This window comes from Halichoerus grypus, chromosome 5 (assembly GCF_964656455.1).
Source record: "Halichoerus grypus chromosome 5, mHalGry1.hap1.1, whole genome shotgun sequence".
NCBI lineage: Eukaryota > Metazoa > Chordata > Mammalia > Carnivora > Phocidae > Halichoerus > Halichoerus grypus.
The window spans coordinates 134974509-134999623 of NC_135716.1; the positions used below are offsets into that span (position 1 = coordinate 134974509).

At 40.6% G+C, this 25115-nt stretch overlaps 1 protein-coding gene and 1 long non-coding RNA gene across 9 annotated transcripts in view; both read right to left on the minus strand.

Annotated features, from left to right (window-relative positions):
- LEPR (leptin receptor) overlaps positions 1-8700 on the minus strand; it is an 82220-nt gene extending 73520 nt beyond the window's left edge. For 2 of the 8 annotated variants that reach the window (XM_078072995.1, XM_078072994.1), the window contains exons 1-2: positions 8513-8700; positions 8130-8174 (exon numbers count right to left, since the gene is read on the minus strand). The gene's annotated coding sequence lies outside the window, so the exon portion shown is untranslated. The other 6 variants (XM_078073000.1, XM_078072999.1, XM_078072996.1 and 3 more) reach the window with 4 other exon arrangements.
- Positions 8701-10131: 1431 nt separating this feature from the next.
- On the minus strand, positions 10132-24869 carry LOC118526446 (uncharacterized). Its single transcript, XR_013448140.1, has 3 exons — positions 24241-24869; positions 11074-11134; positions 10132-10357 (listed from the first exon to the last, which is right to left on the minus strand). It is a non-coding gene; the product is annotated as an uncharacterized LOC118526446 (long non-coding RNA).
- Positions 24870-25115: the final 246 nt, after the last annotated feature.

A 25115-nucleotide genomic window follows, 5' to 3' on the forward strand; every position in this document is an offset into this window, starting at 1 on the left:
TCTAATTGTTCGATTATCTCATGTTCATAGTTTCTCAATTTTCATAGGCTTAGACACCCAAATAACAGCTGCTGGATAAAGTAAAATGGGAAAATCTGAGTCTCAGAAAAACTAAGTTGTCCTATGCCTTCACAAAACAAATATTTGGTAGCAGCTGTTCTTAAACATGAATTCACACTTTTAAAGTCCATTATAATACCATTATAGAAGCTCCTGAGAATCTCTGTTTGTTTCAAATCTTTAGCTATTCTCCAGTACAAACAGATAAAACACGTATATGTTCCCATAAACCTTACAGAAACTATTGGCCCAGGAGTAAATCCTCTCTCTCTGCCCTCACTTCTTCTCTTTCTCATTCACTATTTTACCCATATGTATACACATTTGTAAGTCTAGATTGTTTCTGGATTTTTTCCCACTAATTGGCAAAGACTTTTAAGATTAATATCACAATGCCCCTTAAGAGATTCTCTAGTTAGGTCATTTTCTTTTGCTAGTTCATAGTACTCCCGTGGGATTCAAATACACGACTCTCTTCCTCGAGATCATCCACCTGTCCCCCAGGCAGCGGCTCCCCATAGCTCTGTGCTCTCCTCAGCAAGTCTCCATGCTGTACCTGGAGCTCTCGCCCAGCTGAGCAGATCACTGAAAGACCGCACTGGCCAGGCAAACACTCTCCCGCACTAACTGAGTGTGGACTGTATTCACTTTTGGGGAGACTTTATTTGGTACCATAAAATTGTGTAAGGGGGAAGAACCTAGCCTACTAATTTTATAGACTACGTGAATTGCGGACTTTTATTCAGTGAGAATCAATATCCACAAAAGTTTCTCATGGTCTACCTTAAACATATTAAGTGTTCACAATTCTGAAAAAGATTTTAAACTCCCAAGTACGTGGCACTTAAATTTGACAGTAATTTTCACAACATATCCAGCATTGCCATGTCTAATATTTCTTATAAATACTTACTAAAATTTACTTGAAAACATTATACTGCCATTAACCACATCTTTTTAAGCTTGGCCTGTTGGCAATGTAGAGTTAAGGGTCACATTGCTGGGGGGAATGTAAAACGATGAAAGCTGCTTTGGGATGCAGTTTAGCAGATCTTTAAATGCTAAACACAGTGTTGCCATGTGACTCAGGAATTCTGCTCATAGGTATATACCCAAAAGAGATAAACACATACTTTCACATAAAAACTTATACACAAATGTTAGTAGCAGCATTATTCATAATAGCCAAGAAGTGGAAGCTTATCCAAATGTCCATCAACTGATGAATGAATAAACAAAAAGTAGTATACCCATATAATGGAATATTATTTGGCTATACAAAAAGAATGAAGTACAGATCCATGCTGTAGCATAGATGAACCCTGAAAACCTGCTAAATGGAAGAATTTGGTCACTACAGGCCCCATGGTTTTATTTATGTGAAATATCCAAAAGAGGCAAATCCATAAACACAGAAAGTAAATCAGTGGTTTTGAGGCACAGGAGGAGGAGGATTGGGGAATGAATGCTAATGGGTACAGAGTTTCTTTGAAGAGTGATGAAAATGTTCTCAAATTAGATAGTGGTGATGGCTGCATAAATTTGCATAAATTTGTTAATGTACTAAAAACCATGAGTTGTATACCATAAAAAGTTGAATGTTGGGGTGCCTGGGTGGCTCAGTCAGTTAAGCAGCTGCGTTTGGCTCAGGTCATGATCCCAGGGTCCTGGGATTGAGCCCCACATCAGGCTTCCTGCTCCGCAGGGAGCCTGCTTCTCCCTCTCCCCCTGCCTGCCGCTCTGCCTACTTGTGCTCTCTCTCTATCTCTCTGTCAAGTAAATAAATAAAATCTTAAAAAAAAAAAAAAGATGAATGTTATGTGAATTACAATCCAATGAAGCTATTATTTTGAAAATACATTTAAATGTCAAGTATATTTCTATATGGTATCAACAAACAGACAATGAATTTTTCTAAAGATATTATTTAAAATAAATTTTAAAACATGGGTGACTCATTTGGTTCAGGCCATGATCCCAGGGTCCTGGGATTGAGCCCCGCATCGGGATCCCTGCTCGGCGGGAAGCCTGCTTCTCCCTCTCCCACTCCCCCTGCTTGTGTTCCTGCTCTCGCTATCTCTCTCTCTGTCAAATAAATTTAAAAAAATTAAAGAATAAAAAAAAACTAAAAAACAAAACAAAACCATGCAATTCCTGTGATAAATCTAACAAGAAGTTACCCAAGAACTCCTAAGGAAAATATTGAAACAACATTTACATTTCTTGTATCAGAGAAGACCTAATATACTGGGAGATAGTCATGGATTCTAGGGCCAAATATTTAAAAGATATCAATTTCCTTTTAATTGTTTATAGGGTTGGGGCGCCTGGGTGGCTCAGTCGGTTAAGTGTCTGCCTTCAGCTCAGGTCATGGTCCCGGGGTCCTGGGATAGAGCCCCGCATCGGGCTCCCTGCTCAGCGGGAAGCCTGCTTCTCCCTCTCCCACTCCCCCTGCTGGTGTTCCCTCTCTCAGTCTCTCTCTGTGTCAAATAAAAAATTAAATCTTTAAAAAAAATAAAATAATTGTTTATAGACTCAAAACAACCTCAACACAACCTCCATTAAATTCCTAACAAATTTTATAGAACTTGACACGCTGATTCAAAAACATGTATATGGAAAGGCAAAGGGCCAAGGAATGCTATTGCACTCCTGAAAAAATTGCACAAAGTGAGAGGATTTGCTACCACACTTACCAGATAGCAAAATTTAATTTAAATCTTCAGTAATTACAACAATGTGATATGGGCAAAAATACAGAAACCAAAAGCACAAATACAGGGCACACAAACATACCTATGAATATATTAACTCTTGATGTTTGAAATAATAAATATTTGTTGTTTTAAGCCATTAAATTTTGGGGTATTTTGTTGCACAGTAATAGGTAGCTAATAAATTGCTGCTCACCAGTATTCCCAGATTTATTTTCCTTTTAGCACCAAAGAAGATTAACTTTCCCCACCTCCTTAAAGTTAAGCATACCACATGACTTCTTTTGCTCCTAAAATGTGAGTGGCAACAATTCATGTCACTTCCAGATAAATGTATTTAAAGTTAGCTCATGATTATCCATGCTTTTCTTCCCAGACTATACCAACTGGGCAAGGCCTGTGTTGCAGATTGTAGAACTACAGAATGATGGACATTCCCTGAATTTAGACCTCTGAGTTACTAAGGACAGTTGCCCTGGAAAGTTGCTTTAATCCACAGGAAACTTTGCATGAATGAAAAATAAAGCTTTATTATATATTAAGTCAATGAGATTTGGAGATCATTTGTTACTACAGCGTAACAGATACCAAGCTCAATCTCACTAGTAATTAAAGAAACAAAAAATAATGAGATAACAATACATACCCACCAGATGGACAAAAATTAAATATTTTGATAATATTAAGTTTTGGCAAAACTGTAGAGCAATGAAAGCAGGAATGTAAATTGGTAGACCCATAGTGAAAAAATGTGGCATTATCTAACAAGGCTATTATCTGCAAGCCCTGTGATCTAGTAATCTGACTAATAGTTTTATACTCTTAAGAAACTCCTGCATCTGTGCACCATGACACTTGTAGAAGAAGAATCATAGTTGTTTATTTATGGCAGAGAAAGAAAAAAAGGAAGGAAAGGAAAGGGAGGGAAGAAGGGAAGAGAAGGGAAGGGTGGAAGGAAGGAATGAAGGAAGGAAGAGAGAGAGAGAAAGGGAGGGAGGGGGACAAAAGTAGGCAGGAAGGAAAGAAGATGAGAAGGAGGAAGATAGGGAGGAATGGAAACTACCTGATTATTCATCATCAGAATCAGTAAACAATAAGTTATTATATATGAATATAGTGAAATATATCCAGCAATGAAAATAAACAACAACCACTGTCAGCAACAACCTTCAATCAATAAAAAAAATTACTGAGCATCTCTCAGGTGCTAGGCCCTATTTCAGGTACTGGGGATACACTAGTGAGCAAAATAGGAAAAAAAAATCCATTCTCACAGAGTTTATATTCTAACAGAAATAGAGGGAAAAACATAATAAATGAGAAAGGTGATAAGTAATATGGGGAAAAGCAAAGGAAAGGGAAAAAAGTGTATTGCAAGGACAGAGGATGTGTCATTTAAATGTGATAATCAGAGTAGGCCTAATTGAAAAGGAAGTATTTGAACATTTCAAGTGTATTCCAGGGAGAGGTAACTGAAACACAAAAGTGGTCTCTGATATATAGTCAAGGAGTAGCAAGACCAGAGAGAAGAACGGTAGGCAATGAGATCAGATAGGTAAAGGAGAGAGGAGAAAGATCCGGTAGGGTCTTGCAGGAGATCCTAAAACCTTAGTCCATATGAACTAGAAAGCAATCGGAGCTTTTGAAGCAGAAAGGTGACACGATTTGACATAGGCAGTAAAAGGAGAGCTCTGATTGCAGTTTTGAGAATAGACTATAGAGGGCAAAGGATAAAGAAAGGGAGACCAGTTAGGAGGTCCTTGCAATAATTCATGTGGGATATGATGGCAGCTCAGACCACAGTGGCAGCCATGGAGGTGATGAGAAGTAATTAGATTCTGGATTGATTCTGAAGGGAGAGCAAAGAGGATTTCCTGACACATTACATCTCAGGTATGAGGGAATGGGAGAAACTAAGATGTCTCCAAGGTTTGGGGTCAGAGCAAGTGAAAGGGTGGCTGGAAGTGAAGAAGACTACAGATAGAGTAGACTTGGGCAAGACGAAGATTCTGTTTGGAGCAGGTAGAACTGGCGATGTCTACTGGATATCCAAATGGAAATGCTGAGTAGGCAGCTGATATAGACGTGTCCCTGAGGTCAGGGAGGGAGGTCAAGTCTTGAGCTATATATATCATTTTCAAGTCATCAGTATACAACTATAAAGATCAAAGAGAAAAAATAAGGAGATTGCATGTAATCATCAGAGTGTAGAGAGAAAAGAGCTCCTGAGGACTAAACCTTAAGGCATTTGAAGGGTAAAACCTCTCAGAGAAGCTCCTGATGGGCAAAGGAAACAGGAGTGGCCAGTGAAGAAGGAGGGAAACCAAGCGTGCGTGGTGTCCTGGAAGTCAATAAGGAAGGATTACATTGAGCAGACAGTGATACCCGTGACAATGTTATCAATAGGTAAAGGAAGATTAACATTGACAACTAACTATCACATTTAGGAAAGGTAATGACATTGGTGACCAGGACAGGGGTAGTTTTGGCAGAGTACTGAAAACAAAAGATTAACAGGAATGGGTTTAAGAGATAATGTGGGGGTGCCTGGGTGGCTCAGTTGGGTAAGTGTCTGCCTTCGGCTCAGGTCCTGATCCCAAGGTCCTGGGATGGAGCCCCACGTTGGGCTTCCTGCTCAGCAGGGAGCCTGCTTCTCCATCTGCCCCTCTCCCTCACCCCGTTCACGCTCTCGCTCTCTCTCAAATAAATAAATAAAATCTTAAAAGCAAGAGGTTTCTAGATATTGGCATGTTCTCTTATTGGTGTGGTGAATAATAGGGTATTCACCTTATACTTGTCTATTATAATCATGTGCTATTATTATTTGTACCTCTTCTCTCTTTTTATGTCATATATATGCTCAAAGGGTTAAAAAAATTAAAGATTAATAAGATCGTGTGCGTGAAAAGACAAAAGATAATACCACTATTGCACCACAAAAAGTTTTAATAAAAAGTATGTGAGAAGGGGCGCCTGGGTGGCTCAGTCGTTAGGCGTCTGCCTTCGGCTCAGGTCATGATCCCAGGGTCCTGGGATTGAGCCCCGCATCGGGCTCCCTGCTCTGCGGGGAGCCTGCTTCTCCCTCTCCCACTCCCCCTGCTTGTGTTCTCACCTCGCTGTCTCTCTCTCTCTAATAAATAAATAAAATCTTTAAAAAAAAAAAAAAGTATGTGAGAAGGAATATTCCAAATTATAAGCAGACCAAATTTGAATTGACACTCCAAAAGGTTACATGTACTATGTCTGGCCAGTAGGTGAACACTTGTGCCTTTCTGTTTTAATTAAAAGCGGAATTTGTAAATCACATAAAATTTTAAGAATTAGAGGAGACTATAAGCCCTTTTCTTCATTTTTAACTCCACAGGATATGTTTTTTTAGTATGTGTGCTTGGTTCTCAGTATGAAAAATGCAGTACAGTATCTGCCAAGACAATTCTTTTTTTTTTTCCCCTGGATATTTTAAGTTTTATTTCCAAGGCCCCCACAGATATTGCACTTCACAAACAAAAACCATTTGATTACATAATAGTGATCTAAGTGTGAAGACATGACTGTTTTTTCTTGGTAAACTCATTACAAAAGAGGAGCAGAACTTCGGCCAACCATGGTGATGCTCCCAAACCATGAATGAATCAGGGATAGACCTTGAGCAGTCAGATTCATCTACTGTTTTCCAATAAGCACCTAGAAGTCAGGGTATTTGAGTTCTCCTACTCTCTGTGCATTCACCAACCAATTTACTTAACTCCTTGAGCATCTGTTTCAAAGGAGATGATTACCTACTTCACCAGAGAATATAAGGCAAGACAAATGCCTGAATGAGTAAGGACACTTCCAGCCCAAAGCGGAAAAGGCCATGGAAATGAGGGAATGTGTTCACAAAAGAGTACTGTACTTGAAATCCACTCTACTTTCCCAAACTACACACACGGCACATGCTGGGTGGGAACATATTATTTTATTTTATATCAAAGCCACCAAGAAGAGCCAGAAACACTTCTAAAACCTATCCTCACTACTGATGACTATGTCTCAAATAATTTTAAATTATAAGTAACAACAAAAGCCATTCTAACATCCTCTGTCTGCCAACAAGGCAACAGTTGTTTGTTGCTTGTTTTTAACCAAAACTAAGTAAAAGGTTCACTGACCCTTTGGGGCACACACTTCTTGTACAACTTTTTGTGTGGGCCAATTCCTAATTTCTGGTTTATCTGTTAAGTTAACCTCTGCTATTTTCTAGGCTTCATTCCAAGACAACTAAAATGCATTACTAAAATTGGCATCTCTGCTTTTGAGCTTAATTTCAGAGAGGCTTTGAAATGGTCTGAAGCCATTTTTTTAATATTCTGCACACAACTATGCTAAAAAGTAACACAGGTTGGTCAAGATCAGTAATTGATAGGAAAGGTACAATTTCTGTTTTCCTCCAAAACCATTTTTATTTCCTCCAAATATACAATACTGAAAGAGAGTAAGTGCTGTGCTAAAGCCACGTGTTTTTGCTGCAGTTTTGCCAAATATTGGCTGAAAAGTTGAACATAATTCCTTAAGGCAGAGTAAGAGATGATCTAAATATTCACATATAAACTATACATTTCTGAACTCTTTTATAAGCGTTTTTCTCTTTAATTTCTGGTTGGAAAACCCTAAAGACACAACTCATAAAGGCATACAAACAAAATGCCAAGATCAAAATAGATTTTTAAAGTTTCATGAAATCATGAACTTAGCAATGTTCGCAACATGTTAAAGAGTTACCGAATTATACATTTTTAAGTTGGGAAACATCTTAAATATTATTAAAAGGCCCCCAGAATCCAACCCTCTAATTCGACAAATGAGGAAAATGAGGCCCAGAGAGGTTAAGCTAACCACAATTGTCACGGATAATAAATGGCTAATCCTGCCAAAATCCAGATATTCTGACTCCAAATCCAGAGCTCTGAGAGAGCATTTCTTTCAATATACTTTAATACTTAACCGAAGTACATGTTAACAGAGGACACTCCAGGCAGGCCCTCAATAGAAGGATCTCTTACAGACTTAACGGAGCCCCCTCATCTGTTAGCAAACACAAGTCCTAAAACTAACACTGGCAACAACTACTCTCTTAGGCGGCTTCACCATACCTGGGGTTTGCACTGATTCCTCAGTTAGGTCTATTTTTCTCACCTCTACGAACCCCTTTAGATAAGTGCTTTGGTTGGGTTTGGGTTCGTTATTTTGTTTTTCCCATTTCTTTGGGGAGAACGGGAGAGGGTTAAAAAGAAGCTGGGATTTAAACCACTCCAGCACAAGTTTGTTCTCTCCTCAGCCAAACAAACAAACGCTTCCCCGAGCCGCAGGGCTTACTGGTTTACGTCGCAGTCCCTTCAGTTTCCAAAGTAGGAAGGAGACCTGGAAAAGAAGTTGGCTGGGGGGCACGTCGTTTCGGGGGCACTCAGCAGGTGCGCGCCCGGGGGCGGCCGGCTGCCGTCAGACGCGCGCCCCGACCCTCCTCGCCCCGGGAGCCTCCCGATCCCCGGCCTGGGGAACCAAGAGTCCGCGCCGCCCCTCCCGCCACCCCCGAGCGCTGGCCCCTCCGGTGGCGCCGCCGAGTCGTCCCCGGACTCCCCGTCTCCCCCAGTGGCCCGCGGGCTCCGCGCCGACCGCGCGCGCCCCAGCGCTCCGCTCCTCCAGCTGCCGAGAGCGGGAAAGGTGGCTGTAGGGGGTGGAGGAGAGAGAAGGGCTCCCACCTCGTTGCCCGGGTCCAACCCACGCGGAAGGCAGAGATGGCGGCCGCGGCACCCGGGCTCGGACACCTGCGTCGCTCGCGCTCGGCGGGCCGTGGGCTCTGCGGTGGGGCGCCTCCGAACTCCTCGCCCAAGGTGCCGGGCAACTCCCCGGAGAGCCGAGGGCAGCGGAGTGTGGGGAGGAGGGGCCGGGGAGGGGGGGGCGCGTGGGGTGGGGAGAAGGGAGGGAAGAGCCGGTGGCCGCCCGCGCGCGCCCCGCGCCCTCGGCGACCGCCCCGGGGCGGCAGCAGAGGACCCCAGCGCCCAGGACGGCCGCGCAGGTGACCGGGGCGGCCGCGGGGAACGCCGCAGCGCGTGGCCGCGGGCCTGGCGGGAGAAGCAAAGAGCTGGCGAAGGAGGACGGACCCCTGGCTTGCGGGGAGGCCGAGGGCCGAGGCGATCCCAGCAGGAAGGCGGCGCCGCTGCTTCAGGCAGCTGTCAGCTATAGCGCGCCCACCCCGCCAGGGGTTCTCAGACTCTGAGCTAGGCACTGGGGTTCCCTCTGTTCCTCCCACTCCCAGACTTCCGGGCCTCTGCTCCATCACGCGCGCAAAATGCTACTATAAAGATTGCAATAATTGAGAGGAATAGAAAAGGAAAGCAAATTGGCAAAGACTAGAGGTAGTGAGGTAGTGAGTTTCCTGTCACCAAGGATGTTTCAGCCAAGCATGTTGGTCGGGTTTCTCAGGAAGGCTGAAGAGGGCATCTGTGCGGGGTCGGACTAAATGACCACTTACTTCTCTTTCGGTCCTGAAATTCAATGGCGTTTGACGTAGCAAACAAACAAACAAACAAAAAGAAAAAAATCTGTCCTTGAACAGATTCCAATCCCTAATAGACATTTTCTTACTCTCCATTCAAAATATTCACTCACTAATCTGTTTATTAATAAACGATTATTGAGGACCTACTGTGTATCAGGCAGCATGCTAGGTACAATTCTTATGTTCCTTGAACTTGGAGTTAGGACAAGCAAGTGTTCATAAAATTACCAATTATGATGGGTGATATGGAGGAATCCAACAGGAAAAAAGAAAGAATAAAGGGGAGTGGATATACTCTAGATTGGGGGGATGGTTAATTTTCAAAGGTCTCTAGAAATGAACTTGCCTTACGCCCTCATAGGAAGATGCATCAGAGGCAAAGAGAGAAAGTAGCCCAGAGATGGGTAGGGACGGAAGCAATGTGTCTTGGCTCCCTGGCTCAGCCACTTTGTCAACTTGTGGAGCTTTGTAAATGGAACTTTTCACCCATAGGAATATCCTCTCAGAGCCAATGGTACTTTTACAAAGAGCATTTAGATCTCCAGACTACTTGTTGAGGCCACTCATTCAGGAATTTCATATTTGTGCACTGAATGGACTTTCTGGGGCATCTGTGGCTAGAAGCACTAGCCTTTGGGTTTCATCAAACCTCAAAAAAACAGACAAATGTCTCCATTGGATAGAGACAAGAATTGGAGTAAAGATACTGACTTTCCCAAATTATTATAAACAGCACGACAGAATCCTTAATTAGACAATCTGTATGAACTAACTTATTTGTTTCCTAGGGCTACCTTAACAAATGACCAGACTTAATGCTTAAAACAAAACAAATTTATTCTGTCCCGTTCTGAAGGCTAGAAGTCCAAAATCAAGTGTCATCAGGCGGCACTCCTTCCCGAAGATCTATGAGGGAACCCCTCCCTTGCCTGGTCCAGCTTCTGGTGGCTCCAGGAATTCGTTGGCTTGTGGGCTGCATCACTCCAGTCTCTGCCTGCATCTTCCTATGGCCTTCTCCTCCATGTGTCTTCCTCTCTTCTGTCTCCTACAAGGACAGTTGTCATCAGATTTAGGGACCATCCAAATAATCCAGGATGATCTCAGCTTGAGATCCTTACTTAGTTACATCTGCAAAGACCCTTTTTCCAAATAAGGTCACATTCACAGGCTCTGGGATTTAGAGTGCGGACATATTTTTAGGGGGAAGCCACCATCCGACCCGCTAAAGCTAGTAAACCAATAGGGACCAAAATTATTGTCTACCGTGGTATCAGGGTATCATTTCAGCACCATTATACAAAACCATATTGATACTAAGTATAAGTTATCATTTCATTGTGAGCTACTAAAAAGAGGTATCATTAAACCTGAGCATTATGAGGAATAACTGCCATAAGGAAAAGAAGTACAGGGCCCCGAGCCTGAAGTTCATGTTTGTGTCACAGGTGATACTTGAAGGCCAACCATGGATCCTCAGCAGCTACTATTGTTCAATTAATACAGAAATACAGCCCACATCCATGGGTATGGATTTCTGATAATGGGATCCAACACATAGGAGTCAGGGGCTCCTATGGAGCTTTCATTCTAGGTTACGGAACAGCTTTGAATCTCACTCTCTCTGCACAATGCCTGCTGCGTATCTGAAGGCTGATAAAGAGCTGTTAAATGAATAGATGGGTATAAATAAATCACTACCAATCAGCTAGGCAATTATTACCACATTGAAAAACATCTCTATAATAAGAAGATAGGATTTACCAGAGCAAAACAGATTAACACACTGACTCATTCAGTATTTTCTTGAGTGAAGGAAAAGTCCCTAAAAGGAAAACTTTGATTTGAGAAAGAAAATAATGAGGTATCTTTTTCTTCTTCTTCTTTTTTAATCAATAATATGCCTATTTACACAGATACAGATCTTGCTGGGAACAATCAATCATGACTGAAGTTCTAGTTACTTGAAGTGAATAAAATATTTTGTCCAAGTATTTGGTTGATGCTTTCAAAAACATAAACATTATTCAACTGGTAATTTCATGATACTGATGCATCAATTCTTGAAACTCTTGCAATGATTCAATGACTCCACTTTCTCCTGGCTCACCTCTTCCCTCTCTGACTTTCCTTCTTACTTTTCCACTCTTACGATTTTAGACAATCAACCAATATATTAATAACTACCAAACTGGATTCTCATTCTTGGGCTTGCTTGAGTCATAGGCCTATCCCTGAACCAGTCATGGTGGCCAATGAGTTGGAATATGATGACTGTCCAGGTATGAGTCACCTGTGTACTCCTGGAAGACAAGGATTGGGAGGAGAGTTGATCTAACCATAACCAAATAACGTAAGTGGGGGAGTGGTATCGCAAAATAAACTAGGGTGCTCTTATGAAGAGAAAGTGGGCAAAAAAGCATAGATACCCACTGCAATAGACACTCAAAAAGGTTTGTTGTTAACTGAATGTAGTTTTAATTAAAACATCACTTCACCCTTTCTATGATGTTCTAGATGTTTTCCATAAAGTTTTTTTAAATGAATTGATAATTATAACTATTGATTACATATCTAATTACCACACAAATCTTTAAAATTTGCTTTTATAAAAGACTGTGAAAAATGTTTTTACATGCCTCTAAAGCCATCTAAAGCAAGCACGTGGACTCTGGAATCTGATTGCCTTAGTTGTTTTTTTAATGCACATTAATTATGAGAATAGGTTCTCTACCCTCTTTCTGCCTCAGTTTCCTTTTTTGCAAAATGGAGTTGATAATAATTGCCCCTCTGAAATGCCATGCAATGTAATGAGATAATAACTATGCCTTCATTATTGGGCTTGTTGCCTAGAACTCTATTATGTTTATTATTCATCTCAGTTAGCTTTCACAGCATCCCTGGAAACTATTTTGGGGAGTTATACTCTGATCATTTACTTTTCTCTTAATAAATAATCAGTATCGATTATGTATCAGGTACAATTACCAAGATAAACAGCATGGGTCCTTTCTACCCTGGAGGAGTCAAGTGAGGATTCCCATAGTTAACCAGGTTGGTGTAGGGCACTCCATGCAGGGGAACAGAGGATGGAAGGGAAGGCGCAGAGGAGAGAAGGCATAGTAGCTTTGGGGACTGCCAGTAGCGGGGCCCTGCGTATGTCAGGTAAGTGTACCTGGAAAAGTACATAGCAGTCTAATAGGAAGAACTTTGAAGCTCATGTGGATTTTGAAGTTCATTTGGACTTTCACCTCTACGCATGAAGAAATGTTGAAAACTTTTAGACTCAAGAATTGTTTTCAGGGGCGCCTGGGTGGCTCAGTCGTTAAGCATCTCCCCTGGGCTCAGGTCATGGTCCCAGGGTCCTGGGATCGAGCCCCGCATCGGGCTCCCTGCTCTGCGGGAAGCCTGCTTCTCCCTCTCCCACTTGCCCTGCTTGTGTTCCCTCTCTCGCTGGGTCTCTCTCTGTCAAATAAAAAAAATCTTAAAAAAAAAAAAAGACAGTAGGCAAACTATAATGTGCAACTGAGTCAAATGAGGGTTATTTAAAACATAAGTTCTGATTCCAGAGTGCTGGGGTGAGCCCTGGAGTCTGCACGTCTAATAAGCTCCCAGAAGATGTCAATGCTGCTGGTCCCCAGCAAGGCAACAGACTATCTAAATATTGCCAGTGCTGTTTCCAAAAAAAAGACATTTATATCTAGTGTACATCAAACTTTTAAGTCCCCATGGAGAAATAATGTGCAGCTCATAAAGATGTCATGACTAACTGAAGAACTCTTGTGTACAACAAACCAATATGACAGAAATATTTTATCTTAATTCTTCAGATATCTCTGAGAACAAGCCCCTTTGAAGCCTAAACATCCAAATGAAAATTACTAGGTTATGTGTGAGGAGGTTATGAGTTGTGGCGAGTGGAGAAAGTATAATATAGGATACCGTGATGGTCTTTCTGATGTTGTCAACTTGACTCAGTTATCTTCCCCAGTTACATGAGCAAACACTAATCTAAGCGTTGTTATGAAGATATTTGGTAGATGTGATTGAAGTCCATAATCAATTATCTTTGAACAAGAGAGATTATCCTAAATAACCAGGGAGGGCCTGGTTCAGTCCATTGAAAGGCTGTAGAAGCAGAGCTGAGTCTTCCCTGAAGAAGGAGAAATTCCACCTGTGGACAGAAGCCTCAGCTCATGGCCAAGTGCTCCGATGTGCCTCTCCTGACAGTCTGCTTTATGGATTTTAGACATGCCTAGCCAGTCCCTAAATCACAATAAATAGCTCCTACTGCTTCTGCTTCTCTGGTTGGACCCAAAAGAGGTTTTGGCAACTAAAGCCAGGGTGCTGCTATAACAAAGACCCAAAAAATGTGGTAATGGTGTTGGACTTGGGCAACGGGCAGAAACTGGAAGAATTTTGAGACACATAATGGAAAAACCTATCCTGTCTTAAATAGACTATTAGAAATATGGTGGTTAACAACTCTGCTAGTGAGGATGCAGAAGGAAGTGAGGAAGCACGTTTTCGGGAATTTGAGGAAGGGAGATCCTTGTTATGTACTGACAGAAAGGTTAAGAGAATTGTGTCCTGCTGTTCTGTAGAAAGCATAATTTGGATACAATTAAATTGGACATATAGCTGAAGGAGATTTCCAAGCAGAGTGTTGAAGATGTATTCTGGCTATTTCCTGCTGCCTACAGTAAAATGTAAGAAGAAAAAATGAACTGAAGAAAGAATTCTCAAACGAAGAGGAACCAGGACTTGATGATTGGGAAATTCTTGGCTTATCCAGTTTCCGAAGGGTACAGAAATTGACAGCTTTACTGCCAGGAAAGCATGCTGTAGAGAAAAAGTCAGGAATATGGCTGGTCACCCTTTTGCTAATACCTCAGAAAGATTTAAAAAATCGGAGTATTCAGTCACACAAAGGCTCTTTGAAGAGATTAAGTATGTGACTCATAAATTCCCTCAGACCTCCCAAGTAGAAATGGGATTATTTAGGGAAGATCTATGCATAAGCCTCTTTTCTTCTGAAGTGAATTCCTTTCAACATACACAGGACACCTATAGGGTTCTCAAAAATTTTATATCAGTGGAAATACTGCCATGTTGGATTTAAAGGGATAGAGTACGGAACAAAGAAAGCTGTTGGACCCCCAAATTCTACATACAGAAAACAGGCTGATAAAACGACACAGCTTGTACTATAAAACAGACAAAAATCCTGGGGCCCATCATAGACCTGATGAATAAAAACCTCTGGAGGTGGGGAAACAGAACTCTATGTTTTAACAGGCATGCCAAGTGAAATGGGAGATCATTTGCTTTTGGAGAAAGGCAAGAATGATAGTTTGCTTCAAACACTGGGAAGACGATCATGAAGAAGATGGGGTAGATTTTTCTATGTAGCCCCTGTAAACCAAACTAACATCAGTGAATAGAAAGCACAGGTAGCCAGATTTAAACCAAATCAAAGGAATCCCTTTCTAGCTGCCAAAGTCATTCAAAGTGGAATGGGCTACCAGGTGAGACAATGAGCCCTTCATCAGTAGATATTTTTAAATAGAGACTAAAGGACTGGTCATCAGGAATACTGCAGGATGACACTGGGTGGGAAAGAGGTTAGATCAGAATGATGGTAATTAGGGCTGCACCATATCAAACAATCTATGGTTTGGAGCTGCAACTTCAGAGTGTTTCCATGAAGAAGGTTTGGGCTATAAATGACAAGTTATGTAGTAAAAACGTTACCTACTATCCACAGAGAGTTGATTGACCATTCACAGAGCATGAACGATCTTTTCCCTCCAAAAGTGAGGATTGCCTTTACTTACTTTGCCTGCATCTGTTTTCTATTGCAATAAATAAGTAAGTACATAGAATGTGTGTGTCTGTGGGTCTTATTTTCAAGACAGCTGGGGTGAAACAGTAAATCCGAAACAGGAAAATTAATTGATGTGGATTGTTATTTAAACATGCATACACAGGTTTGATTTTAATTAGCTCAGTTAAGCAGCCAAAGAACTCAGTAATTTGACAGCTTGCAACGTAGAGGCTCTGCTGTGACTTTCAGATTGATTGCATATGAATCCTTTAAGTATGGGGTCCCAGTCCTCTGCAGGAACCATTAGTGTCTATGGGTATAGGGGTATTTAGCAAAGTTGTCTTGATGTTGACCAGCTTTATATTCCACACCCCACTAATAATGTCAAAGAGGTAATGAATATGCTGAGAGGTGAAAGGACATTATTATGATCATCTAAGAACTATGGGAGATTACCCAAACGTTAAAATTTCATGAGAGTAACTTGAGATGATTTGGTTATCATTGTCCTAAAAAGCACCACTTTGCTTGGCTTTTATTTTGTGATTTCTTTGTTGCTACAGTTGCCCTGATTTTCATGCCTTCAGAAGGGAAAAGAGTAATGAAGTCACAAAAATGGAATCTCAGAATATGTGACGAGGCTTTGTGAAATGGATACAAAGGCATTTGGATCTAACAATAAGAAGGCTGTATTTGCAAACTTAAAAGGTGCTATAGTAAAAAATAATTCATCAATATAATCATCAATATTTGATTGTAATAAATGGCAATAGTTATATAAACAATATAGCTGCTTAATTAAATAATGGTTTCTGAGACCGAAGTAAACTTTAGAAGAAAAGATCTTTTACATAAGGGTGTTTAAATCTGGGGGTCACGCGACATGCCACTTGCAGCTAATCGGTAGGCCAACTTAGTTGGGTAAATGGTAGCCAGGACCTCTGCCTAAAGCAGAAATACATTAAACAATGGAAAGTTTAGAGCAGATAATGTAAAAGCTGATTTAATGAAAGCCTAAATTGAATTTTCTACATTAAACACAAACAGTATCCCTAAAATACATTTTTTAAAAGGTTTTAGTAATTCAAAGTTAAATGAAATAGTAAAAATCAATGAAAGAAAAACACTTTAAAAATGTAGAAAGGAGGGGCGCCTGGGTGATTTAGTCAGTTAAGCATCTGACTCTTGATTTTTTTTTTTTTAAGATTTTATTTATTTATTCATTTGACAGAGAGAGACACAGTGAGAGAAGGAACACAAGCAGGGGGAGGGGGAGAGGGAGAAGCAGGCTTCCTGCTGAGCAGGGAGCCCGATGTGGGGCTCGATCCCAGGACCCTGGGATCATGACCTGAGCCGAAGGCAGACGCTTAACAACTGAGCCACCCAGGCGCCCCTCTGACTCTTGACTTTTGGCTCAGGTCATGATCTCAGGGTGGTGAGATGGAGCCCTGTGTCCACTCCACACTCAAGGAGGAGTCTGCTTGAGATTCTCTCCCTCTGCCCCTTCCCCCCACTTCGCTCATGCACTCTCGCTCTTGCTCTCCCTCTCTTAAAAAAAAAAAGTAGGAAGGAAACTGAAGAACAAATAAAGAAAATCTGAGGTTCCAAATATTTAACAAACAGGATAATTAGTATCAACTAATGAAGTTTGGCTATCATAAACGCTAGCAATTTTATCCTTAAGTGTATGATATTCAAAATTCCTCTTACTCAAATGCTATCTCCAGGCCCAGAATTTTTAATTTTTTTTTTAAAGATTTTATTTATTTGAGAGAGAGAGAAAGAGATAGCGAGAGAGAGCACGAGTGGGGAGGAGAGGGAGAAGCAGGCTCCCCGCTGAGCAAGGAGCCGCATGCGGGGCTCGATCCCAGGACTCTGGGATCGCGACCTAGGCCGAAGGCAGCGGCTTAACCGACTAAGCCACCCAGGCGCCCCTCCAGGCCCAGAATTTAATCCAAATTTTCCAGAAGACATAGATTCTATGATGCTCATTATATAATATTCTCATAAAGTTGCTCCATAAATGCTTTTTGAGTGAATAAAGCATCTTATGAAAGACAAAGGGAACAAATACATACAGAACAAATGAACATTACGTTGTCAAGTTATAAATAAAAAAAATACAACTAGGGGCACCTGGGTGGCTCAATCGTTAAGCATCTGCCTTCGGCTCAGGTCATGATCCCAGGGTCCTGGGATCAAGCCCCGCATCGGGCTCCCTGCTCCATGGGAAGCCTGCTTCTCCCTCTCCCTCTCCCCCTGCTTGTGTTCCCTCTCTCACTGTGTCTCTCTCTGTCAAATAAATAAATAAAATCTTTAAAAAAAAAAAAACAACTAATAAGGAAGTTTAGACATTAAATAATTCAGGAAATTCTTATGCTCTTCTCAGAAGTTCTAAAAGGTATTCTTGGGGTGCAGAGAGAAAAACAAAAACACATCTACAATTTACATTTTTTTAAAAAAGATACTTCAAAAACAATTACATGAACACCTACCCACACACAAATGGCCATATATCATTCCTTGTAGGAATTCCAGGTCTCACATAATATCTTAAGATACAGACTTCATCATTTTAGATGCTGCTCAGAAATATCTGTGGTTCTCCATTGCCTACGGATTAAAGTTTAAACTTACTCTGGCATTCAAATTCATGCTCAGTGTACTGTCTGAAATGTAACTGACCAATGTTTTCTCCCACCACGAAAGACAACTCCTAGGTACCTAAACACACTTTTGCTTTTTTTTTCTTCACTTCTTGCTTTTGTACATGCTGTTCCATCCTGAATGTTCTTCCTCCATTCTACACCTCTCCCTCAACCATCACCCATCACCATCCTCTATCTGCTGGTCAAAATCTTAGCCAATATGCCAAGATCCAACTAAATCGAAACTTCTTTGTAAGCTCCCCAATTGGAGCTATGCTGTCTATGGACTATGATCATTTAGAAATTTATGTTGTGTCCATTTTATCATGATATGGTTAGTTGTGCATATATCTACATAAATGCCCTGAGGGCAAATGTTGTGTTATTAATGTTTGGTTTTCTATCCCCTAAAAGTATATCACTGTATCTTGGATTGCTCAATTAATACACATTGGACTGAAATAGAAAAGGCAAATCGTACAGTTTTCCATCTGTATTATTAAAAAGAACGAAAACAAAAACTGTTTTATTTTATGAATAATTACTTTACAATGATTATTTACCTACAGTACTGTTTGAAATTTGCATACAAGAAAGAGATTTTTATTCTAAATTTCTGTCAATTTTTTTTATAGGAATTATATATGTAATATAATTTCAATGAATTTTTAAGTATACAGGCACAGGAAAAAATGAGGAGAAATATAACGAAATGTTAACAGACGGGAATCTTTGGATTGAGGAATAGATGAGTTTGCTTAGTCATTAATTTTTACCTTTCCAAATTATCTAGGATAATCATATGTTACTTTATAGTCAGGGAAAAAAAAAAGGCTATTTGAAAATATCTGTGTAAGATCATGTGTTCTTTGGAAATGATTCCTGGGAGCTAGAGCTAGTAAAATACACCTTATGGCCTGGGGCAGCCCAGTTACTGTTGGCTGTTACTCACTCACCAGCTGCCCCAATTTATAACTCATTTAGGCTCCCAATCTGTCAGAACACTTTCCCTTGCCCTTAGGATGCTACCGGTGTGCATGGGGATGAAATGTATTATCCTTCCTGCCTCAAAAGCTACATAACAGCAATGAAACTCACAGTAGCTAAATCAGCTGTGATGAAAAAACTGTGTAGAGTTGAAAGGCAAGTTAATTGGATTGTTTGCTTACAATTTAGTACCAAGGATAAATATGATTTAACTCCAAGGTTAAAATTAGTACCAGGACTTGGACTAAAAGAGTTTTCTTCAAGGAATTTCTTTTCTACATTTTGTCAGTACTTCTTGCTCTATTCTTACATTTATTATCTATTTACCTCTTTATCAGAAATGGGTACCGGGGTATAAAAGAGATTACAAAATTCTCCAGGTTTTCCACTTAAGCCAAAGTAATTATTATTTCCTTGCATTTGAAAGAATATAATAAGAAGTAAAGTTAAGAAAATAAATGCAGAGAAATTACTCCGAGCCTCTTGCCTGAAAAGGCTGCTATGAATAAACAGTGGGCTAGGATCATTTCAGAATTATGCAGCCAAATGAAGTTTTCATAGAAATGCATTTCATATTGAAGTCTCTATGGAACTTAAAGGAGAGTGGCCAGTATTTCTGATAATCCTGAGGATTGGTACACACATACCATAAACTAATTTTCACATAGCACAAAGCACTTTGTCCTCTGCAGGCACTAATGAGATTTGAGAGCAAAAAACACCAGGCATATTCATGGCCTATTAGCCAAATCTTGTACTTGAGCTGCTTCAGAGTTTACACATTTACAATGAAAAGGCTAAGTGTTTTTGTTGTCATTGGTGTTTTGTTTTGTTTTGTTTTGTTTTGTTTTGTTTTGTTTTGTTTTGTTTTCGGGAGCCCAGTTTCCAGTTCTGACCTGATGGGTCATAAAAGACACAGTCAGTATCTTGTTAATCATATTTCTTACCTTCATCCTATGAATGTGACATTAGGAAACCTTTATTAGTGCGGTCCTACTAGACAGCTACCCAAGACAAACAGACCATGGAGGACATTTACAATTTTACCAGCCAGCTCCCCCTTTCCTCTTCTTCTGGTCAGAGTATTTCCTCTGGTGGGAGGAGGACTCCAAGCACATGGATGTGTTCCAGCATCCTGGCTTCGGGGGGCACCTAGCACGTGGCTCAAGCTGGACTGGTCATAGTATCTCACAGTTCTGGCTCTGTAATTGGTCAGTGGGGTGGGAACATGACTAGAAGGAGAGTGAAGATGGATCTCTGAGGCTTTTCCAAGAGAAGCTGAGATGGGAGGACCAAAGGGTGGGTGTCAAAGGGGTAAAGAGCTTTTTCTCCTCAATGGTGAATATGTGCGATTATGAACTGCAACTATCAGCAGCCAGGTTCTCTGACACAGGGAAGAACAGGAGTCTGCAGGAGAAGCCAGAATTTTAATTCCAGGCCACGCAAGCAGGTGTTCAGAAAGTGTGGCCATTTTTTTGTACACAACTCAATTTCTTCCGTGATAATCCTGTTTTACCAACAGATAGAAACTAAACCTCAATGAATTTAGGTTCCTCTTTCTTTTCCCTAACTTTTCCTCTAACTTCTAAGCAGTAGACAGTGGGAGAGAAAGGTAGGCGGATCCTTGGTTCTGATCCTTAGTCATCTGTTGAATTTCACATCTGACTCCTCATCCCGTCTGTTTTTCAGATGTTGATCTACATGGATCCATGCCAGAGGTCACTTCAGGATCAATGATTCTCCCTGCTTGCCCCTGGTGCCTTTCTGAAGTGAACCGAGTATTCTCCAAACACTGCCCTGGGCTGTGGCCACGTTCATGAGGCTTTCCAACCCACAACCACGTCTATGCTATTCTCGGGAATTATGCTGCTCTCCTACACCTCAGTAAGTCAAGATGGAACTCTTCAAAGCTACTTCAGATTTGATTACTTTCATCACACGGACATTCCTACACGCTGCCCCATGCTATCCCAAGTTGCTGAGCCCCAAGGGTCTTCTCTCCATCCCTACCTCTGTCTAGGATGGGGCAACTACTCTTTCTACTCTGTGATTCTATACGCTCTTAGATTTCCCCAAAACTCATTGGAAGGGTCTGTTGCTGCTCCCCCATCGGGTTCAGTCCTCAGATATAAACTTCATAAGGCACTTCTAAACATTTTTTCAACTATAGGTTGGCTGTAATTGATATTATGAAACACATTCAGTTTAAAAACACCAGTAAACATAGATGCCCACAGTGTGTTGCTCAGTGACGGAATCATCTACAAGGGATGGGGCCTCTTTCTCAATGGTGCACCAACTTAGCTCTCTTTGTTTCCCCTCTTCGCTTTCTTCTTTTCCCCTAATTTAGGATACTTCTGTTAGTCTTCAGAGCCTGAATTGAGCCGGAATTTGAGACTTAAAACAGTCTGTTATCACATCTTCTATGGCAATGGACACAAAAATGCCCACGAAGGGAAGAGTTGTTATAGTATAAATAAATGAAAAGTACTGGGGGAAAACACAGCAAGTAATATATCAAAATATTCCTCCACAGAGGGCATGATACCCAGGCAGAGAAGGGGCAGGGGTCACATGAGGGAAAACTGAGTCCTGATGGTACCCACCTCCTGGCCCATGGCTCCAAGTCCCTCCTAGAGAGTCTGCTCCTGCCTTCATGAAGCTTAGTTGATCAACTCTCCCTGTGGTACTGTCGGCTGCTTCAGGAACTTTCCTTAATTCCCTCCTTTTACTTAAGCTAATTCAAGCTATATATGGCTGACCCAATATAACAGCTTCGCCAAAAATGGGAATTTTTATTTCATGGAATCAGGAAGATTTGAGCAACTAAGTAACAGGACGAGGAAACATGTAGCTGGTCTTCAGGAACCCTAAAACCACCATTAACCTTCTCCATCTTTTATCTCTGCTTCTCAGTATGAGTGGGTCTCCTTCCTTCTTACTACGCCTCTCCACATGGTGGGAAACATGGCGACTGACCATTCCCAGGTTTTTCATCCCTAGGTTCCACCATCAGATAAAGGAAGAAATAAGTCAGGGTTTAACGTTTCTATTAATGTGTTTTAGTAGTAGAAATGTAAAGAGAAAGAAAATTATTGAGTTCACCAGTTCTTCTTCCATGGAATATGGACAATAGCTTCTGTTGGATTATAACTGTGTAAAAAAATATTCCTATGACTAAGCTATTTGACCCTTCTAAATCCCTTTTTTAAAGTGTATAAAGGAAAGAATGAATTTTAAAAAATTGCTATGTGTCTTTTCTCAAGCTAAACACAGGAAAAGAAAATGAGAATATAAACAAGAATATATTTTTAAATAGATAAAAGCTAAAAAACAATCATGTGTTAATGTCTTTGCAGTCAAAATTAAATGTGATATAACATAACAAAGGAGGATATTACATTCCTAACATAGAAGAATTTTAAAGTCAAGGAGACTGAACTATGATAAATAGTACCCTGTGTTCTACCCTGCCCAAGCACAGGGTACTTCAAAAATTTTGTTTCAATTATAAATTGACTGTACTTGACATTATGAAACACACTGAATTTAAAACACCAACAAACACAAATGTCCCATGCATGTTGCTTAGTGATAGAGCTCATCTATAAATGAACTTCTGCAATTATTTATAATAAAAAGAACTTGGATTAGTGCAAATACAAACATTCCTGGATCTGAGAACATGCGGGTTCTTAGTCACTCTCACTCAAACTTTGTGGAAGAGTCCTGTAAACTTTTTGCTTGGAACTTCCAGATGCACTCTTAACCTCTTCCTCTCTCTCTCTTCCCCCAGCAGATCTGCAGGGAAATGCAATAGTGAACAATGCAGAAAATAACCATTTTCGTTTTATAGTTCCTTCTATTTTCCCCTGCTACTATTTCCCTCTTTACCAGGAGTGAGACCCTGTTATATAAACAAGGAAGCCCAGTAACTTGAGTGCTTGCCGTGACAGCGTCCACATTGGCCGCTTTCCCCAGATTTGTAAGATTCTTGTGGTAAGAAGAATTACAGCTGAATTTTCTTAATGTTTCAAAGTCAAATACTCATTGAGAGCAATGGTTCCCAGACTCTGGATTTCAAAAATGAAATTTCAAAAATGTGTGGTGAACCAGCATAGGTTTGCCAATTTTTTCTTTTGCCAAGAAAGGATTTAGGGAAAATAATGCTCTCTACTAGCAGCATCATTTTACAAAACAAAGGAGGTTTTTAAGGCCAAGGAAGTAAGCAGTACATTATGTCAAGTTAAAAAAAGGGGCGGGGTCATCATTCCCAAGAAGAGAGGGTAGACAACTAGACACTGATTGTATCAGTCAGAATTCTGACAAGAAGCAGATTTAACTCCTCAAAGGGGTTAAATTAAAAGTATTTCAGTAAGTGACTATTTATAGAGGTGTGGGCAAAATTTTTAAAACTCCAACAGGGGATATGAGTTACCCAGAAATAGCCACAGCAGGAAGCCATTACTTCTCTGGGGCCTGAAGGGGTGAGGAAAGGGAACAGTGTTTCCAGAGCCACGCCAGAACAGGAGACAAGAGGAGCTGGATCTGGGACAAAGGCCGTCACGGCCTGCCATGATGAGGAATGGAGAGAGTGGAGCTAAAAGGACCACATCTATCTCCTCCATCCTGCCTGAACTCAACTGGAAATCAGAGGGCAAGGGGGCCTGGGTTTTGCAGTCCACAGACAGCCTCTAAGGGCACAGAACAGGTCAAAAGGGTAAAAGATGGATTGGGCTGTGGGTCCACTAGAGCATATCAACATACTCTGGTGAGGGGCCCAGGGATCAGACAGAGGAAAGGGTGTACATGTGAATGTCATTTTTCATTTCAATTGTAGGAAAATTACAAGAGAAATTTTATTTTAAGATATGATATTGCTTGTAATTATATGCTTGATACATTGGTCATTTTGTGCCTCAGTATCTAATAGTGTAACATCAAGTGGTGTTCAAATGGGCAACTCGTTCCAGTACTTTATTTTTATCACACTCATTATTAAAAATTCAACTTCACATAGGTATAAAATGGAAGCAACACTCAACATTTTTACTTAGTTCAGAACATTCTGAGTGAACTAATGCCAAAATATAACAGCCTCTGGCCTCAGAGACTTCTCCTACCCCAGAGGTTCCCAGACTTTTGCTGCATATTGATATCATCTGGGATCTCTAGAAAAAAAAACAGTGATGCCTGGCTTATACCCCAGAAGTACTGATTTCATTGGTAGAGGTGGAACTTGGCAAAGGAATTTTTTAATAACTTTTTATTTTAATTTTAGGAGTTTTCAATTTAAAGAAAAGCCATAAAGATAGTAGAGTTCCCATATATCTTCTCCTCGGTCTCCCCTATTATTAACATCTTACTTTGGTACGGTGCTTTGGTCACCATCAATGAACCAATCTTGAAATACTGATACATAATTTTAAACTAAAGCTTATACTTTATTCATGTTTCATTAGTCTTTACCTTACGTTCCTTCTCTGTTCCTGGATCCCATCCAGGATACCACATTACATTTTAGTCAGCATGTCTCCTCGGGCTCCTCTTGGCTGTGATAATTTCTCAGAATTTTCTTGTTTTGGACGGCCTTGATGGTACTGAGGAGTACTGGTCAGGTATTTTATATAGTATCTCTCAGTTTGGATCTGTCAAATGTTTTTCTAGTGATGAGACTGGTTCTATGTTCCGTGGGGAGGAAGACCACAGAGGGAAAGTGCTATTCTCATCACACCATGTCAAGAGTACATTCTATCAATATGATTTATCACTGTTAATGTTGACCTTGATCACCTGGGAGACACAATGTTTACTAGATTTCTTCACTGTAAAGTTGCTTTTTTTTTTTTTTTCCTTTCCACCCTGTGCTCTGGGAGGAAGTCACATGTGCAGCCCACACTTAAGAAGTAGGGAGTTGTGCTCCTCCTCCTTGAGGACAGAGGATCTGCATAAATTATTTGGAGTTCTATATGGGAAATTTGTCTATTTCTTCCACAATTATTTACTGATTCAATCATTTATTTATATCAATATAGATTCATAGAGATTTATTTTATTTTATTTATTTATTTATTTATTTAATTTATTTATTTTATATTCTGGGCTATAATCTAATGCCACTTTATTTTGTTGCTCACATTGTTCCATCTTTGGTCATTAGGAGCTCCTTCCATTGGCTCTTGTCTCCCTTTGATATGTTCCATCATTGTAAGGTGTTATTTGTTTGTTTTTGGCACTTCCATACTTTTTGGCACTATAAGATGCTCCAGGCTCATCTTGTGTATTTCCTGTATGGTCAGCCATTTCTCCAAGGATTTCTGATTCCTTTTATTGGACTATAGTAT